General features: G+C 45.9%; 1 long non-coding RNA gene across 1 annotated transcript in view; it reads left to right on the top strand.

The window, feature by feature from the left end:
- The window catches only part of LOC146344196 (uncharacterized), a 98,964-nt gene that overhangs the window by 50,421 nt on the left and 30,825 nt on the right, over nucleotides 1–17,718 (top strand). Inside the window, exon 2 of the long non-coding RNA XR_014792592.1 lies at nucleotides 626–704. This is a non-coding gene — a long non-coding RNA (uncharacterized LOC146344196). The remainder of the gene's footprint in view (nucleotides 1–625; nucleotides 705–17,718) is intronic.

The raw sequence follows: 17,718 nt of genomic DNA on the forward strand, positions 1-17,718 counted from the left end.
AACAGCGAGGGGTTCACTTCCATAGCTTTAAATATTCATTGAAATATTTATGAGAAGGCAAGGAAGGAGCTTCCTCGACATTTAATTTTAAAACATCGCTGGTCAGTCCACCTCTTCCACCTGCAAATGGCACTTCAGGGAGAAATATGAAAGGGGCTAACCGCTGGAGCCCACGTTGAGTATGGGCTGCTCTCTGTACCCTTGTTCACCTCTGAACATTCAGTATCCCATCCGTCTCGATTAAATATGCAGTGCAGTCACAGTAACTTCCCCTTATCTGTAGAAGAAACTTGCCATTTGGAGTGTATGCCTAATCTGTTAAAAACAGTCACCACGATCTGCAGATGGTTTGGATATATTTGCTGTCATTACCTGGAAATCACTACCTTGGGATAAATAGAGGGCTTCAACTTCTCATCCTCTTTCTTTTATCTTTACGCTGCAGGCTTTGGGAGTGCTACATTTTCTCACCTTTGTGTGTGTGTGTTTGTGTGTGTGCACACACACACACTCTAGATTGGATTTAGGAAGTAATGCACATGTATAAAAGAGACTAAATAAATTCATGACACGATGCTCATTAAAATCCAATTTTATATTTGTATTTTTCCCCTCGGAAAAAAAGATGCGTGCCTTCGCATTCACCTTAGCCTGCAGAGAGAGCCATTTTCAGGAGTCCAAGAGGTTGAATTCATAATCAAACTGTAAGTAAATAGAGGTGCCAACAGAAGCCCTCATTCTGTGAAGCACTTTAAATATGTACGTTCCTATTTTAATATATTTAAAAGCAAGCATGCATGCAAAAAACAAGAAAGGAACTGCTCTAAATGTTTATTCATGTATATTTTAGTTGATGTTTTTCAGCTGTTGGGTTTGGGAAATGCTAAACTCATTAATGTCACTGAAGCCTTTATCTTTTTGAGAATCTTTGAAGTCTGACAAAAGCATCAACACCCTACTTTCAGTCTATCCTTTAGATTTAGGGGGTGGAGAAGAAAGTTTGTGTGCACTGTCATATTTGTTTCACAGACACAGCAAAAAACAGCGAATACCAACTCCCCATTCTGCAAAAAATATTGAGCCAAAAGCCCAGGGAATAATAGTCTTATGAGTTTATGCAGGGACACTGTGGTAATCCATCAGTGTCTATTGCCAACATAGAATATTGTTCCGCTACTAGGGCAAACAAGTATTCCAAACCCTTCTGAAGCTATCTAATTTACATTTTGTTTGTGGGTTGAGTGTGAGGGGAAGTGTTCGCTTCATACATGAACTCTTGCACAAGCTAGGCAGAGAAGGAAAAAAACAAGCCAAGGGAGCAATCTTATGGCTGCTAGACAGTGGCTGGACGGCCATAGGACATCTGGTTTTCCAGGAACCAACCTCGGAGCCTGCACTCCGAGGTCGGGTCCTGGATAACCGACCTCCCCCCACTTCAGAACAGCCCCGTCCTCTGCGCTCACAAGAGGATTGTGGAGCAGCTGAAAAGGGGCATTCTGGGGGGCATTCTGGGGGGCGTTCTGGGGTGGGGAGGGCGGAAATGCCTGTACGACACATCCAATGTGTCGTACAGCAGCCTCCTTCCCCACTCGGTGCTCCCGCGGCTAGACAGCCGCAATCGGCTGTCTAGCCAAAAATGCAGGGCAGGAGGAGCGTGGAGAGAACAATTCCCTCCGTGCTTCTCCTGCCCTGCATTGGCTGGGCGGTTGCCTCCGAGTTCGGAGGCAGCTGCCTATCTGGATAAGATTGCACCCTAAATGTCTATGGCAATGCACTTCTAACTGTGTATGCCTGTCAGCTCAGCATTACTCTCACTACACATCCCAGCCACAACTAGTTAACATCCATGTGTCAGCTCACTGTGCAATGCACATCAGCATGCACAACTGCTTTTTCATGGAAGAAACAAAAATCCCACATGCTCAGAGGATATCCAGGACTCTCTGCAGACTTTCCAAGGATATGCAAGCTCATAGTCTGAGGCCCTCTTCCAGGTAGCCCTGCCAAATGATGCAAGGCAGATGGCTACAAGACACCAGGCCTTTTCATTGGGTGGCACCCCATCTGTGGAATGTCCTCCCCAGAAAGGCTCACCTAGTGCCTGCACTGTGGTCTTTTCAGCACCACCAGGTGAAGACCTTTTTATTCTCCCTGGCATTTTAAGAACAGTGTGTGTGTGTGTGTGGGGGTGTGTGTGTGTGTGTGTTTTCTAGGGATGTACGAAAGTTACTTACCTTTTCGCGGATTCTGTTCATGGGGGGGAGGCGTTCTGTCCCTCCCCCCAGAATCCTCAATGGCCGGATGTGCTCCATGGCGGCTCTGCGGAGCAGCCGGCCAGGCCCAGGCCAGGGCTGTCTGCAGCCGGATTTCCGGCCACACAGGGCTCTGGGTAACAACAACAACAACAAAAGCATACACAAATGGCGGCGGCTACGGCCACCGCCATTTGCGTTCCTTATTTTTTGCCGTCAATGCACTGGCATTGGGCCTCACCGAGATCCGTCGCGGAATTCTCTGACATCCCTATTTTTTTTCCTGGCCTTATCTTGTTTTTATTACATGCAGTTCTTGTTTTTTGAATCACTGTCTGTTGTTTTCTGTTTTATCTTTTCAATTCACCTGTAAACCGCCCGGCAGTCTATAAATGTACAAAATAAGTAATTCATTAATAAATAATCTGAGAAACTGGGGAGGCAGAGCAGAAAACTCTGAAAATAAAGGGATAGGTTATGTACATCCTTAATGTCTATTTATGGAAAACACACATGCTCTTATTACAGGAGAGCCTTGAGTCCATCTAGCCTTGCTTCTCACAGTGGCCCGCCAGATCCTTAGCACACAAGAAGCAGGATGTAAAGGCAAGAGTCTTCCCTGTTGTTTGCCCCCCCCTCCACAATCCATCTAGCTTGAGCCAAGTCGATACTTTGACATCACTAAATGTATTACCAAGAAAATCTTTCTGAAGGTGCCAATGCGCTTTTCACACATTTCTTCCGTAAGACCCATTTATCATCTAACGGAAGCCAGTTCAGTGAAAAAGCATCAACAAACTAAGTATGTCTCTTCAATTCATCTCAAAATTTTGAACTTGTCGGGTTGTCAGAGCTTTCACCTTTGATTAATATATGTCCTCTGGAGTATTAATTTGTGTTTATGAAAGCATTTTGGATGAAATTGCTGTGCAGTGTTATGTTAAATGACCTTTTAAATGCGTTGATACTGAAAACACTTTATGCTATTAAGGTTGATTTAAAAAAAAAAAATCTGTCTTTAATGCGGTGGGTCACTGCTATTGTGTGCCATGTCATACTTGGTTCTCTAGACTCTGGTTTTATTTCCCATTAAACTTCACCTACTGTTATTTAAGTTGTTGCCAGCAATTACTGGGAAGCTCCAGAATTTTGCCTGACTACAGTACAGAGTATTTATTTTCTGGAAGTTCTGTTTTGTTTTGTTTTAATTCAGAGATGTGGAACTTCTTTCTGCCTGAGGGCTGAATTACACTTTGGAGATGCTCTCAGGGGCTGCTTTTCAGTGGGGGGCGGGGCTGAGGGCAAAAGGGGTGGTGCCAAAAATACCAACCTATTGAAGCTTGAACCTCTCCCGGCCAATAACTCAGCCTCAGGAGAGGCACGTCAACCTTTTAGAATGGCGGGGGGGGGGGGACATGCGAAAGTCAGGAAACCACTGAGGGATTAGCAGTCAGGGAAAGGGGGCGTGGCCATCTGGTGAACCCCAGAGAGCTGGATTGAGACCCATAGTTGCCTGGATTTGGCCTGTGGGCCTGAAGTTCAACACCCCTATTTAGTTAAATATCACATTCTTTATTTCTATGTCCAACCTTTCCTCCAAGGAGCTCAAGTCAGCATACATGGTTTCTGTCTCCGCACAATGTTATCATCACAACAACGCTGTCAGGCAGAGAGATGGTGATTGGCCCAAGGTCACCCCATGAGCGTCGCATCTGGGTGGGGATTTGAATCTCGGTCTCCCCAGTCCTAGTCTAACATTTTAGCCACTACACCACGCTGGCTTTCCTTACCTAGGGGATCATTACAGTAGTGAACCTGGGGGCTCAGTTCAGAAAACCTTCAGGATTAGGTAAGCATTTATGTCCTAGCATCCAGTTTAATTACAAGTTAAGGGGAGGCAGAGGCATGTAAGTGTGGAGGATCACCTTACTCCTCAGAAAGGAAGGGAGGTGGCACAACTTCCCTTGGACCTCCCTGTAATCCCCTGCCCTGTTTGTTTGTTTGTTTGTTTGTTTGTGATACTTACATACCACTAAATATAATATCATCCCTAAGTGGTTCACATATAAATATTAAAATCAGATCTAAAATACAATATTAAAAATATAATATTAAAAACAATTACAATAGTAGTGCAGAGGAATGGAAGATGCAGTAAGACAGAGCAGCATGATTCAGTTAATTACAAGCCAGCAAAAGCCTGGGTGAACACGAGCATTTTCAATAGGGCTTGTTACGAAGTGTGCTTTAATTTACATGGACGTACATATCACATACATCTAAACCAGGGATCTTTTGGGGTTGAACTCTGGGTGCTTAGGAAAACCTGGTACCCCCAAAAGCTGAGGGAGTCAAAGACCAGAAACAAGGTCTTTGAAAGCAATTCTTTGATTTATTAAAGAGGAATTTAAAATGAATTAAAATTACACATCAGGGGAATTAGAACTATACATACATTTGGGGAATTTGAATTATACATTAACACTCAGAAGGTTAGAGACAAGCATTTAACGTCAATAGTGAAGTACACTGGGATGCATAGAAAATCATGTGTGTGTGTGTGTGTGTGTGTGTGTGTGTAGCTGATCATGGAGAAAGGAGAGAAAGTGTGTGTGGAGGAGAAGGAACTTTCAGCTTGATATTTTTACTGGGGGAGTAACAATACTTTTTGGCGGGATTGTGAGAGGGTTTTAGAGCAAATGCACAGTTTGGGGAGAAAGTAGATGGAGAAATAGCTAAAGCCTAGGGGTTTTGGAATTTGGTATTGGGTGGAATATTAGGACAACAGAGGAAAAGAGAGAAGGAAATAGAAGATGATGCAAAGATTTACCTCTCCTTATCTGCTGACTTGTGAAGTGATGGGAAGCTCTGTTGAGTTCCTTCTCTGAGAAAGAAGGGGAGAAAGAAGGGAGGAAAAGGGGAAGAGGGATTGCTCTTCAGAGCAGAAAGGATGGAATGAATCCTCTTTCCTTCCTCACTGCTTGTTCTATGAATTTGGGTTGCTGTTTTTACCCTTTTTTCTCTCAGGATGTAGTAATGTAGTAGTGGTATGTAGTAACCCTAAAACAAAACAAGTCTTTTTTTCCCCAAGATTACTCATGGATGTTGGAAAATGGATTTTTAGGTGTCAGACATTAAGGGAAGAAAGAAGACAATGGGATTCTCTTTCTTTCCTGATGTGAGGAAAGGATGGGAGTTGATGGGTGCATATCTCTGGTTTTCACAGGTCCCAGTGAAATTTGAAACACACCACATTTTCTGGCTCCAGAACTGCATGGGGGCAGGTTTTCCAATGGGTGGGTGTCACTGCCAAGAAGGCCTGCCATCGAGGTATTACGTGGCAACATTTTGTTGATTTTTGGATGACCAGCAAGGAGGGATGTCTGTTGCTGGGAAATCTGATTCTTTTTGGCTTGATGGAGTTCCATGGCGTGTATAACTTGATTTATATCTATGAGCCAAGCTGCAGGCTGTTCCCCAAACTCCAGAAATGTTTTTGTGCAGGGGGTGGGGTGGGGGTGAAGTTCTGCAATTTTTGCAAATTATGGCCAAATTTGCACAAGTTATGCAAATTCAGGTGTAATTTTCACAAATTACACAAATTCAGGGGCAATGTGTGTAATTTGTGCAAATTCGGCTGTAATTTGTGTCGATTGCTCAGAAAATTGTGCACCTTCCCCCCAAATTGTGCAGAATTCCTGGGAAATCTGCAAACTGGCCTGACTCGCTGCAGATCAAGTCAGATGCCATAGCGGGAACTGAAACAAAGTCCAGTGGGCTAAGCCTAGGAAAACTCATCAAACTCCACCCCCCAAATGGATTTCTCCAACATCCCTACAGCAAGGCCTCCTTTGACAATCTTAAAGGTCAGCTGGATGTATATAAGGGAAAATGGTCTGCTAGATATCCTGGTCCCAAGTTGTTTAGGGCTTTGTATGACAATTACATACCCTTGAACATGGCTTGGTGGCCAATAGGCATTTTACATTCAGGGTTGAAAGAGAGACATATATATATATGCAAGGAGGATTGGTGCCTACAAGTAAGTGCATGATCTAGGACTCAGACAAACATAAGTGTCGTCCTTGACTGGCAGTGGTTTCATATGCCCTAGGTCTATGCTCATTCACAATATACACATACTGATTACCATGAGGAACTTGAAAACAAGAGGAGCCCATTAAAACCAAGCATGTTGTCCTGTTGGGCCCTACTCCACTTGCAAACAGCACACTTGCCAAATAGACACTGCCCCACCCACTGATGGACAATAGGTCCCAGCACTTCTGCTACATAAAACAAGGATCCCAGAGTTGCACTGCCATCTGCCTGTCCTCCTAGCAAGCTTCCCACAAGACTTGGGATAGTTGCATAGTTGTGTACCAAGGCACTAGAAAAAAAACCAAGTTCTCCTTATCTACTCAAGATTCCCTGTGTCTTCTCTTGCAAATCTGTTTTCTCTCCTCCATTATACTTCTAATGCTTTAGAGAGGCTGGGCCACCATTGCCCCTTCAGTCTCCTTTCATTTGATTATTTTGGCAAATATTTAATGGGGACATTTCAACATCTTTCTCTGTGGGCCAATTCAGGAGATAATTCTCTAATAATTTATTTAGTCTTGTGCCAATGTAGGGGTTGTGAACTGCATTATAACCATTTTCATTTAAACATGCCTCATTAGTAATCAGAGATGGTCGAGAGCCTTGATGACTTTGACCTTAGGTTTCATGATATCTTGAAATTACTTATTTTGCCTTGAAAAGCAAAACACCAATTTTCCCCATGCCCTTAAGTGTCTGATTGGAAATACTTTCTGATTTCCTGTGTTGCTGAGTCTCACATTCTGTAGCCTGAGTAAAGACACTTTTTCAGCAGTCATAGGTAAAGCTTGAAGAACTGTGTGATGTAAGCCTACCTTGGTCTCTAGTTTTCAGTATACAGAAGGACAATTGCAAGATGGGTAGATAGATTGATTAATGAATAGCATTTTCCCCTCTCCGCCCCCACGTGTCTTCTTTTGGGATTAATGAAAGAAGAAATTAAGAAGTCTAGCAACTCCACTATGGGGATGGATCTGCCTTTCTAACACAAAGAATGGTGGAAATCTGTGTAAGGGCAGTACTAGGGCTGTGCACCGCTTTGGTCTGAAGCCCGAATAACAAGGTGAAGCAGGCTGATTCAGAGGTGCCTCATCTTGCTGCAAAGCAGATCAGAACAGCACTGAGGTGCCCCGAACCGAAGCGTGTCAGCTATGAGGCGCCTTGTCTGCCTCGTATATTTGGAGCTCTTCTTATGTCTTCTGACCAGACCAGACAGGCTGTCTCCAAAATGTATCAGCTTCTAGGGATATCAGAGAATTCCGCCACGGACTCCAGTGAGGCCGGATTCTTTAGAATCTGCCCCCCCCCGAATCTGTGGGGGAATGGCCTCCCACCCTCCACCCCATGGAATCCCCCTGGAACGGAGCTTACCTGGTGGTGGATGTGGCGTCGGCGGAGGCTCTGGCGGTGGTGGATGCATCAGCGGCAGCTCCGGCTGGTCTCCCAGCCGCTGCCGGGTTGCTGAGGCAGCAAATGGCGGCTGTCGTAGCGGCTGTCATTTGCATGGCTTCCTTTTGCCATGATAGGCTACATAAATACTTACGTAGCCTATCACGGCTTGGCAGCCACACAAATGGCGGCTGGCATAGCAGCCGCCATTTGCGGCCTCAGCAGCCCAGCAGCAGCTGGAATTCCGGCTGTGGTGGCCGGCCCTGGCCGGTGGCTCTGCGAAGCCACCATGGAGCAAAGCCAGCCGGGGAGGATTCCGGGGGGAGGGACGGAGCGACTTCCTCCCCCCACCAATGCGAATGGACGGGTGAGTGGGATTCGAACATCCCTATCAACTTCTGAAAGATCATGCGGAGAGGCAGGAGGAGGAGGGAGGGAGAAGGCAAGAGGACTCGGAGGCACCAAATGTATCAATTTGAGAGAGATCCGGACAATAGGAGCGGCGAGGGAAGGGGAGAGCAGAGGGAGGAGGAGGAGGAGGGGGAGGGAGGGAGCTTTGCTGTGAGTCAGCCTCTGTTTGCTCATTGTGAGAGAAGTGGTGTTACTGGAGAGAAGAGGACTGTCTGAATGTTATTTGGCTAGAGCAGTATTCTCCAAAGTAGGGTGCACGCACCCTGGAGGGAGAGAAGCAAGATGATTCGTTGAGCTGCACGAGCCACCCAATGGTAATCAAGCAGCCTCCTGCTGCCCTGAGGAGCTGCCATTGTGTACAATGATGGAGGCAGCAGAGGCAGCAGGATGGGACGGGAGCCGAGAGGGAAGCTCTGTGGCATTTCTCTCTTGGCTCCCGTCCTATCTTGCCTCTGCTGTGGCCACTGGGAGCAACTGTGCCAGCCTCTGCCAGGCATGGCAGAGGAAGCCTTAACTCCTCCCACTCTCCTTTGGCAGAACAAAGCTGCGAAGAAAGTGCGTGTGATGACAATTATGTTAGTGTGTCCCCACCCCACCCTTCTGTTTACTGATCATTTTTGTTTATTCATTTAAAAATCCAGAAAATTTCACTGTTGTTGCTTATCAACAACACACACACTTATCGCCACACACACACACACCTTTTCAATTCTCCCTCAACCATTAGTTTGCCCTTACTTTGATTCTGTGTGTGTGTGTCTATATATCTATATCTATACCTATACCTATATCTATATCTATATCTATATCTATATCTATATCTATATCTATATTTCCTTTGTTCTTGGCTCCCCTCCACCTCACCTTCTCAATTGCTCTATTCCTTCCCTTCCCATGTTTGATCTCTCCCCTGCCTGCAAATTAAAAAACCCTTTCTCTTCTGTTGGTATTATAGTTCGCCCGCCCCCTCCTTTGCTTGTAGTTTAGTGTTTGCTTTTCTTTTGCTCGTGTGTGTGTGCTGTCTGTGTTGTGTGGACAAGCAAACAGTGTGTGTCAAAGGAGTACCCACATTCCACTTTTCCAAAAAACAGTGGGCAAAGGACTACACACTGACAGCTATTATTTAAATATAATACTACACTGTGTGTTGCAAAGCCAGCAAGCCCAATATGAGGCATCTTATTTTTTTTTTCAAAGTCAGCCATGATAGGCTACGTAAACATTTACGTAGCCTATCACGGCTGACTGCAGGGACGTGAGGTGCTGTTGTGCCCTCCTGGCAGGGTTGCTGTGTTGCTTCTTGCCTCTGCCAGTCCAGCAGACAACCCTCGCTGCTCTTTGTTCAAGTCAGTGTGCCCACCTGGCAGGGTTGCTGTCTTTGTTTTCTTCCTGCCTACCAGCCAGTGTTTTCCCAGGCAATTCAGCCAAAGAGACCCTGAGGTTATTGGCCATGAATGGGAAAGTAGTACAATTTACACTTCAAAGAAACTTGCAGCAGAGTTTAGGGATAGTGACCTCCTCACTGCTTCAACACCTAACTTGATTATCCCTTTATGAACTTTGGTTTGAGTTTCTGAGAACAGCACATTTTACCTGCGCCTTGCACAAAAACATGTGGCCCAAACTGTCTGAGATTTGGCAGCTGGGATGCCCTCCAGGGGGGCTGAGAGGGGCCCAGATTTCAAGCATTTCTGTGGAAGCAGTGAAAAGTTATAGCTCTTTGCTTTGAGAGTTTTTTTACCTGCACCTAGCACAAAACCTAGTGGGCCAAACTGTCTGAACTTTGGCAGTGGGGATGCCATCCGGGGGCTGGGAGAGGCCCAGATTTCATTTCAAGCACTTCTGTGGAAACTTAACTGTTATAGCTCTTTGCTTTGAGGGTTTTTGTGGGGAAAAATCAAATTTTACTTGAGCCTAGCACAAAAGCCACTGGGCCAAACTGTCTGAAATTTGGCAGGTGGAGTCCTATCCAGGAGAGGTCTCCAAATTAGGGATGTCAGAGAATTTCTCCACGAATCACGGGGAGGCCGAATGCCAGCGCATTCGGCCCCCCGAAATTGATGGAGAAACGGTCTGCCGCCCCCGCCCCCTCCCCAGGACGGGACTTACCTTGCTCGAATGTCCCTGGCGGCGGCGGCTCCGGCGGCAGTTCGGCGGCGGTTCGGCGGCAGTTCGGTGGCGGCGGTCGGTCTTCCGACCGGCTGCCGCCGCCGCCATTTCTAAGTAAAACAAACAAACAAACAAACGTGATAGGCTACGTAAAGATTTACGTAGCCTATCATGGCTAGATTTTTAAAAAACACCGTGACAGGCTACATAAATGTTTATGTAGCCTATCACGGCTGACTTTGGGGGGGGAAAAAGCACGTACGCAAATGGCGGCGCCCATGGACGCCACCATTTGTGTTCCTTATTTTGGCACGTGTAGTCTACGTAAACATTTACGTAGACTACGGAGAAAATAAGTCCGTAGCGTTGCCCTTATTTTCTCCGTAGTCTAAGTAAATGTTTACGTAGACTACACATGCCAAAATAAGGAATGCAAATGCGTACGTGCTTTTTTTTTTTCCCAAAGTCAGCCGTGATAGGCTACGTAAACATTTACGTAGCCTATCATGGCTGACCTCAGGGACGCAAATGGCGGCGGCTACGGCCGCCGCCATTTGCGTCCCGGCAGGAGACGAGGTTTCACGGCCGGAGGGACGGGGCGCCTCCCCCCCGGCCAGAATTTCGACGGGGAGGACGGGGCGCCTCCCCCCCAGCCAGAATTTCGGGGGGAGGGATGGAGCGCCTCCCCCCCACCGCGAAGCAAGCTTCGGGATCAGGTAAGGGACTTTCGTCCATCCCTACTCCAAATTTCATTAATGTATCATAAATTTATGGCTATTTGTGTTTTCCCATGCAAGTCAATAGGAAAATGTCAAAAATGAGTGATTTGGATGTCTGAATCTTGCTTCAGATCTGGATCTGAGTCAAAGCGGATGGGGTCCAAATCAGTCCGAGGTGGCGTGGGGCCACTTCAGAAGATCTGAAGCAGCATCTGAAGCAGAGCGGGGTGTCCGTGCACAGCCCTAGGCAGTACTACACACTACAAGAAACACAGGGCTACTGCTGAAAATGACATCCATGTGTTAAGTTCTCCCTTCTGTAATGTGTATTAACCCTTTACGTCCTCACCTCATCATGTTGCACATTTCCTCAGCTCTATTCCACTGAAATGGACTGCCATTAGTGGAAAATCGCACCATGTGACAATGTCCTGATACAGTGTTTTGCTACATGTTATGGAGGGTTTCAGTTTGGTTATCTGAGTAATGTTATGTAGAAGTATAATTGCTTTTCCTGATTTGTTGTGTGTATATTTGTACAACCTTGTCCATTTCTTCTTGTGTTATTTCATGAGGTGTTCTGGGAAGCACCTCAGACTGATGTCAGAACTAGGTGGGAGCACATATAATGATCGTAGCTTGTTTAGCATGGCTGTAGTCATTTTAGAGAGCCCCAAACTTTATTTTAGCAAACACAAATATGCATGGATGTTGCATTGTTTTGGTTTAATCTCTTTGTCCACACAGAGAATGGCACGTCACACCAGTTGTCTGACCAAACTCTAGGAACAGTTTGTGCATTCCAGCTATTCTTATTATCCCTCCTGGCATTTTCAACTGAGATCAAAATAAACTGTGTTACCCGGTGGAGGTCTGGTTTCGCAGAGACTTAAACCCATGCAATAGCTTCCAGAAATTTGAAGTTTTGAAAAACATTAATAAAAACCATTGCTTGTTGGTTTTTGAAAAGGTATTGCATGTTTTGTGTTCAGCATTAAGCAGAACAGAGCAAGCAAGTATGGTTTTAAAAAGCCTATATGTTGCTCTACAAAAAGCACTTAATTAATCCTTTAAAAAGCCATTATATGGATTCCTTCACCCTTTTTCCATAATAAGAGATCAGATCACCATTGCTAGTCAACCCAAGACAACAAGTAATGCTCGAAATGAAAGTGAAATATGTCAACAGTAGAAAATCAATCAACTATTTTTGAAGCATCTGTTATAAATCCTGGGCCATATGCAAATTGTCCAGAGACATGTCTGCTTAAAGATCTGTGGTGGTGGTAAAAGAGCATATTGTAGTCATGTTTTTGCAAAACATTCTAATGCCTGAGTGACTCTTAAGTATGGTGGAGACAGGCAGACAGTTATCAAGATGTTACTACTGGATAGGTTAACATATCTAGAGCAATCTGCAGAAAAACTTACTCTAACACCGACTGCACTTCTGATTTATTAGTATTGTTTATTTATTAATGGGGCATATTTGTTGCCTTTTCCTTAGTGGTTGTTTTGCAGAGAGCTGTCTCTGTCAAGAGCAATGGCCGTCAATATCCATTATTGAACAGATCCAACAAAGGCTATTTTGCCAACAGCTACCATAATCCACACAGAGACACACTAAAAATCTGGGAAAAGGAACCGTGGGGCAAGTGAGAATTTTTGATAAGTTTAAGCTCTGGGCATTGTCTTTTTACAAATGATCACGACACAAAGAGTTGCCTCAGGGTGAATGTGCACATTACAGTGGATACAGGGCACTGGTTGAAAATGGTAGGCCCATGGCGGGTACTTTCCACTCTCCTTAAATATGTAGTTTCCCTTAAACAGTGCTGGCACACTGCCACATCATGTGTTTCCCTGCTGCCTCTCACTGGGGAGTAGTCAAAGATGTAGAACAGCCTTTCCCACTCTGGCGTCCTCCAGGTATGTTGGACTATGATTCCCATATTCCCCAGCAGAAGGAGGCATTCTGATAAGAGTTGTAGTACAACACATCTGGAGGGCACCAGACAGGAGAAGGCTGATGGAGATTAAGGGACAGGGAAACAACTAAGTAGGGATGGATGGACTCACCTCCATCTGTGCCACCGGTAGGGATGGACGAAAGGGACTTACCTTGTCCTGCAGCTTGCTTCGCGGTGGGGGGGAGGCGCTTCGGTTCTCCCCCCGAAGTTCAGGTGAGGGGGGGAGGCACCCTGCCTCGCCCGGCCGAAATTCAGGCCGGGGGGGAGGCGCCCCATCCCTCCCCGGCGAAATTCAGGCCAGGGAGGACCACCCCGTCTCCCCGGCTGCGAAAACAAACGTAAAAAACAACAACAACACACACCCGTGATAGGCTACGTAACGATTTGCATAGCCTATCACGGCTAGATTTCCAAAGTCAGCCGTGATAGGCTACGTAAATCGTCACGTAGCCTATCACGGGTGACTTTGGGGGGGGGGGAAAGCACGTACGCAAATGGTGGCGCCCCATGGGCACCGCCATTTGCATTCCTTATTTTGGCACGTCTAGTCTATGTAAAGATTTTCTACATTCTACATTCCCTTATTTTCCCTTCTAAAGAAAGTCTACGTTCCCTTATTTTCGCCGTAGTCTACGTAAATCTTTACATAGACCACCCCTGTCCAAATAAGGAACGCAAATGGCGGCACCCATGGGGCGCCGCCATTTGCGTACGCACTTTTTTTTTTTCCCAAAGTCACCCATGATAGGCTACGTGGCGATTTACGTAGCCTATGCCTATCATGGCTGACTTTGGAAATCTAGCCATGATAGGCTACATAAATCGTCGTCACGTAGCCTATCATGGGTGTGTGTGTGTTTTTTTTACTGTACTTTTTTTTTTTGTAATGGCGGCGGCGGCAGCCAGTCGGGAGACCGGCCGCCGCCCCCGCCCCCGCCGAAATGCTGCCGAAATGCCGCCGGGACCCACCGCCAAGAGGGACATTCGCCGAAGGTAAGTCCCATCCCGCGGGGGGGCAGGGGGCCGGCGGAGAATTTCCCCAAAACTTTTGGGGGGGTGAATGCGTCAGCACTCGGCCTCCCGAAGATTCGTAGAGAAATTCTCTGCCATCCCTGGCCACCGGGTGCTCACTGAACCCCCACTGTCCATCCACCCTGTTCAGCTCCTTGAGCGAGCTGCCGCATGGTCCGCAGGTGGCTGCTGAGTGCCTGATCCCTGAGCAAGCCACCATTCTGTGAAAAAATGGTGGTGCGGGTTTTTCCATAAATGTAAGGTTGTATAAATGGCAGTTGTAAAGGGCCATTTACACAACATTATAGGTGCAAATGGAACATTTACATCTGTCATATTGCATAAATGACCCCTTTATAGCCACCATTGACGCAACATTACATTTATGGAAAAAAACAAGCTGCCATTTTTTTTTGCAAAATGGTGGCTCAGGTTCCCCCCCCCCCATAAATGTAATGTTAGGTAAATGGTGGCTGTAAAGGGGTCATTTATGCCATTTTGCAAAATGGCAGCTCACTGAGGGAACGGGCGGCTGCCAGGTGCTCACAGACCATGCAGCGGCTTGGCAAATGGGGTCCAGTAAGTGCGGTGGTCTCCGGACTAGGGTCCAAGAGGCTGAGCGGGGGGGGAGCTGCCGGACTCCACCCCCCTGTCGGACTCCCATGACATCCCTGCACATAACATAGTGATGTCACCTCAGAGGGTAATGAAACCAAACGATATAGGGAGAGAGGGTAGAATGCAACATGCCACTTTGGGCTGCACCATGTCTGCCGTAATGTGTAGTTTCACCTTTATACTGACTGAGTCAGCACTGCAGTGTTTATTGACAATAGCTCTCAGTGGCCTTTCCTTGCTACCTAAGGGCTACTCTATACATTACATTATTTAGATGTGGACCCAGGATGTCTTCAGGTCAAACTACATGTTACATTACTTGCACAGCATGTATCTGAGACTTTTTGGTAATTCAACTTGCTCAAGAGAAACTGTGTGTGGCCCTGATTCAGATTGGGACCAGAGCACACTGGGAAGGGAGAATTAAACATCCCCCTCCCATTTTCTTCCTGAATCACCACCCCTACCCTGACACACATGCACACACACAAACATGGGGAGTAAAAATAAGAAAAAAGCCTCCGCTGGAATTGATGGAACTTTGTCTTTGTCTTTTTTAAATCCCCAGGGGTGGGTGTGGAATTTCAGGAAGCAAATGGGTGGGTGGGGAAATGTTTAATCCTCCCCTCCTGGTGCATGTTGGTCCCAGATCTGGATCAGGACCATGCACATTTACTCTTAAGTAAAAAAAGAAAGAAAAAGAATAGGCTCAGTTACATGCTATGCAATTCTGTAGTGTGTGGTTTGTCCCTTACGTGTATGCCTAAAAAATGTTAATGCAAGGAGCGTGTGTTGGACATAACCGCTCTACTTGGCCACTTATTTCCAGCATGTTTTTGGCGTAGGTCTTATAGGCACCCCAACGGTCATCAGACTCTCTTGTCTTGGTCTATATGTCAAAGAAGGAACAGCTGCAGGCAGCTAGTTCTGCTCTTCTCTTCCCTTCCAGACAGAACACTTGAAATGAAGAACTAGTGCCCAAGTTTTGCTTTTATTTTCCTCCTCCCTCCCAATCCCTTTTCCATTGTGTCATGACTTTTGGATTGTAATCTTGAGGGAAGGGACTGTCTTATTAATAACCTTTGTAAGCCGGTCTAGGAGTCATTTCTTGCCTGAAGATCGGGGTAAAAATCCTATAAATAAAGATCCCTGCACAAACCCGAAGGAAAAGAAAACTGACAGTGTGTTGAAAAACCACATATGGAAATAAATCATTTCTTAGATCAGTTCTCTTAGGGGATGAGAGACATAGAACTCCCCCCCCCTTCTTTCATCTTCTTGAATTTGATACTGTCAGTTTTACATTGGAAAGTCACAGAATGCACATTCTGTAAACCTGTATGCTGATTGTAACTCTTATGGGATCTCTGTTCTTTTATCTCTTGTTGTGCTATTTCTTTCCTCTACCCTCTTTATTGTATCACTGTGCTTTCCACCCAAACCAGCACTTATTGTACACCTTACATTTTCAAATGTACACTTAAAGCATCCTAGAGGTGCATTTAAAAGAAGGTAATGTGTGAATGGGCCCTTTGCTTCTGTGATCTTTAAGGATGTACAGTGTACAAAGTAGGTCAAAATTCACTCAGATGACTTCTTGCGTGCATGTTTGGGCACAATAATTATCTGCATAATGCTCTATGCCAGGCAGACAAGCACAGCTACTGTGCGTAGTTTAATGTGCTTGGCAAAAAGCACCCTAACAAATTTACCATCCTCTCTCCCCCTCTTTTCCTCCCCATTATGCTTCCTGAAATGTGCCATAGGAACAGATGAATGAAGGAAATAATGCTCAACACCAGCCCTCTTCAAACCAGGGCCCTCCAAGTGTTTTGGACTACAACTCCCACCATCCCTGGCCATTGGCGATGCTGGCTGAGACTGTTGGGCATTGTAGTCCAAAACATCTGGAGGGACCCAGGTTGGGGAAGGTCTACATCAGTTTCAAGGAATCACTGGTCACCCCCCGCACACACATTATTCAGAACTTCTTCCTCTCAGCTCCTTCATTTCATGTTCAAATACAATGGTAGGGCTGATCAGGGTCAGCCCTACCATTGGGCACAGTGGAGCAGCTGCCTCAAGGAGCAGAGATGTTGAGGGCAGGGGGGAGGGACCAGCAGCAGGCCACCAAGCCATTCCCTCCTGAGCCTCCAAGGACATGCCCCTCTCTTGGCCCAAAGTTACCATGGCTGAGTGGGGATTTGAATGTAGATCTCCCTAATCCTAGTCCAACAGATATTCTAACCACTGGCTCTGCAAAGCATCTGGTGACAGAACGGACAAGATGGGCCATTGGCCATGTAGCTATAACACTGAGCCAGCTATTAAACAGTGCATCACGTCCATTTTCCAGGCACTGCTATTATCACACAGCTCCAGATTAGGAAACTAAATGGACAACAAAACAGCAAACTGAGCCAGGGCCTGCAGAATGTGCAGACAGCTGGTAAACAACATTGTGATGATCCAGTGTGGATTATCTGTCAGCATAACAGTCACTTCCATATGCTGCTCACCTCCTCCTCCTCCTTTTTCTCCTCCTCCACCTTAGTAAAGCAGAGATCCAAATTCCGTAGAATTATTGCAAAGCTCATTGTGATGACAGAATAGAACAATGGAAAATTGTTCCCTGTGTTTTTAAAAACTGGCATATTTTGCCTTCAGAGCTTTAGCACTTCCAGAGTCTCTGGCAACAATAAGAGAAATGTTTAGAATTGAATGCTTTTGTGCTGCAATATCAACATAGATTTGTGGGTTAGAATTTCTGATGTGCATAAAACTGTCCTGAAGACGACTTCCAGCAGATACATATTTTAATCTGAGTAGTTTATTTCATAGTTGGGTACAAAAACATCTGCTTCAAATGTGTGTGCTTCACTGTGTACAGAATAGAAGCGATGAATCAGTTGCAGTTGAAAACCACAGCTACAGAGTCTGCTTTGGCTTCAAATAGATGGCCCCCAGAGTGCCTACAGTTGCCCACCTCTGTGCTACACAGTTAACATAACATGTAGTTTGACCTCTAATCTGTACACAGTTAAAGTGGTCACACTCTAGCCCTGCCTGAGCTGGGCACTATGCTGATGACATCAGGTCTCCTGAAGTGTCCATTGCTGGGTCTGGGCACAGCAGTGA

This window comes from Heloderma suspectum, chromosome 5, assembly GCF_057233095.1.
Source record: "Heloderma suspectum isolate Gila_16-S chromosome 5, 16-S_ref, whole genome shotgun sequence".
In the NCBI taxonomy this organism is placed as follows: Eukaryota; Metazoa; Chordata; class Lepidosauria; order Squamata; family Helodermatidae; genus Heloderma; species Heloderma suspectum.